The 2,907-nt window shown below is 56.8% G+C and overlaps 1 pseudogene; it reads right to left on the bottom strand.

Annotated features, from left to right (window-relative positions):
- Nucleotides 1-405: 405 nt before the first annotated feature.
- Nucleotides 406-2,454, bottom strand: LOC110742315 (annotated as a pseudogene).
- Nucleotides 2,455-2,907: the final 453 nt, after the last annotated feature.

Here is a 2,907-nt window from a genome sequence, read left to right as displayed (position 1 = left end):
GCACCTGTACCCTTTATATTTACAGATAGAAAATAGGCCAGGCACAGGTGGCTCACACCTGCAATCCAAACACTCCAAGAAGCCAAGATGGGAAGGTGAATTGAGCCTAGGAGTTCAAGGCCAGCCCAGGCAGCAGAGTGAGACCTCGTGTCCACCAACAATAAAAAATTTGCCATGCGTGGTGGCACGTGCTTGTAGTCCCAGGCACTTGGGAGGCTGAGGCGGGAGGATGGCTTGAACATGGAAAGTTGAGGCTGCAGTGAGCTGTGATTGCCCCACTGCACTGCAGCCTGGGCGAGACAGCAAGACCCTGTCTCAAAAATAAATTAATTTAAATAAATAATAATAATGATATAACCACTTTAAAAAGCCAAAAAAAAAAAAAAGACAATATTGTCATCAACCTAGACATGGTCTAATATGGTAGCTATTTATGTTTACACTTAAAGTCATTAAAATTAAATAAAATTTAAAAGCCGGCTCCTCAATTGCACAGGCCACACTTCCTCAATTACATGGGCCACACTTCCAGGGCTCAGCAGCCACATGTGACCAGTGACCACCACGTGGTTCACACAGACACAGGCGTTCCCACCACCTGACCGGTGATCACCACATGGCTCACACAGACGTGGGCGTTCCCACCACGTGACCAGTGACTGCCACGTGGCTCACACAGACACGGGCATTCCCACCACGTGTGACCAGTGACCACTGCGTGGCTCACACAGACACGGGCGTTCCCATCTCCACAGACAGTCCCACTGGACATGCTACCCTGGGAAGTTTCCACAGACCACATTTGGTGTTTAAAACTGGGCTTTCTTCCTCCGTGTGGCCCAAAGCCTTTTTAAACGGCTCTTGGTGGTGCGCTGAGCCCCATGCACCAGATGGTTTCCCGTGGCCTGTGGGTGAAGGTGGAGCTGAGGAGGAACTCGCGGGTCCCAGGGGAAGACCTTTCCCTCACTCCCTGGCGAGAGGCCTGGTGTCCACAGGCTCTCCAAGGCACCTCCCACGAGGGACGCCTGGATCATCCATTGGCAACACGGGCGGCAGGACCGGGGCGTTGACAGCCAGTCGGCCGTGTGAGGACCACAGCATGAACATCTCGAAACTTCCTGGTGACTTTCTGACGCCATCGTGCATTTTTCATGCAAGACGAATGGTTCGCCATGCATTAGGCTTCCTACGTGGGCCCAATCCTGACGCAGCAGCATGGGATCCCTGCAGTATTTCAACCCCATAGAAATAAATCACAGGGTGCAGATTGCAAGCTGTCAGTTATGTGTTCCAGGCAGCCCTGGAGAGCCCCCTTCTTGCAGGGAGGCTGCTGCCCCGGGAAGGAAGCCCCTTCTGTCCTCAGGCACCATGGCGCCCTGCTCTGCACTCCCTCCCGAACACCTGTGGGGCCTCAGCCACGCTGCCTGGCTCCTCCGAGCACCCGGATCACGGGGAGGAGGGAGGAGGTACCCCCGGCCTGTTGGCTCCCATTACTCCTGGAGCAGAGTCCAAATTCCTCAACGAAACCCACTGAACCCTGCTGGGAACACCCTGGGATCCGCTGAGCCCTGGGGCCTCCCCCCCTGCACCCCCAACCCTCAGTCTGTACCCCTCAGAGACTCCCAGGCAGGGAAAGCTCACTCTTCCCTCCTCCAGCCTTCACCGGGCGTGTTTCCTCCTAGAACACGGCTGCACCGTCGTGGGCAGGCCCTGGAGCTCCGTCAAGGCCCAGGCACCACATGTGCAAGCATTTAAATACAGCCGACCTGGCGGATGCCCTAAGGCAGGCAGGGCCCGGAGCTCAAGAGAGGCCCACGCACTGTGGGTCCTGGCGTTAAATACCACCACCCTGGCTGACGCCCCGTGGAACGCACAGTTTAAATATCACTGCCCCAGCTGATGCCCCGTGGAACTCGCAGAGTGGGCTCCGTGCTCCCGCCTTGACGGACTTCACACCAGCCTGGACGTTCAGACTCAAGGTTAGAAATCTCTGCCTCCTGACAAAACACAGCCACACCCCCTGCCTCCCTCCGTCGCCTCCGGCTTCACCCTCATGGGAAGGGGGCTTCGGGCTCCTGCTGGGCCCGCACTCCGAGTGGCCATGCTGCATCCACATCCTGCACGGAGTGCCCTTGGCTGCCCCCACACCGAGCACAGCACCGCAGGCAGAGGACGTGGAAGAGGAAGACACGGAGTGCTCGTGGGACCTTTGGCGCAGGAGCTGCAGGAATCCCAGGGCCTTGGGGTACTCAGGATGGGGTCGCAAAGGCAGCTCAGGCCTCAGCTGAACTGGAGGGGAACACAGGACCCCTCTTGCTCGGGGCTAAGGGTGGCACTGTCCTCCCTGGGGCCTTCAGGCTCAGACCAAAGCCTCGGTCTTATTGGGGTCTGGTGTGAATTGGAGCCATCCCACAGGTGGTGTGCAGAGCCAGCTCATAAGAGCTGAGCCTTCATGTCCTGGAATCGGGTGAGCTGGCCCATTATACGCAGCACTATTAAAATGAAATCAGCCAGGCGTCGGGGCTCGTGCTGCAATCCCAGCACGCCAGGAGACCGAGGAGGGGGGATCGCTGGAGGACAGGAGTGAGAGACCAGCCTGGATAACACAGTAAGACTTCATCTCTACAGATAAAAATATAAACCAGATCACGAGGGCAGGAGATCGAGACCATCTTGGCTAGCATGGTGAAACCCCGTCTCTACTAAAAATACAAAAAAATCAGCCGGGCTTGGTGGCGGCACCTGTAGTCCCAGCTACTCGGGAGGCTGAAGCAGGAGAATGGCGTGAACCCGGGAGGCAGAGCTTGCACCGAGCCAAGATCGCGCCACTGCACTCCAGCCTGGGCGACAGAGCGAGACTCCATCTCAAAAATCAATCAATCAGTCAATCAATAAGCTGGATGCAGT

The sequence above is a fragment of the Papio anubis genome, chromosome 4 (genome assembly GCF_008728515.1).
Source record: "Papio anubis isolate 15944 chromosome 4, Panubis1.0, whole genome shotgun sequence".
NCBI lineage: Eukaryota > Metazoa > Chordata > Mammalia > Primates > Cercopithecidae > Papio > Papio anubis.
Note: the sequence above shows the minus strand (reverse complement) of the source record. Positions and strands in the feature narration are given on the sequence as shown.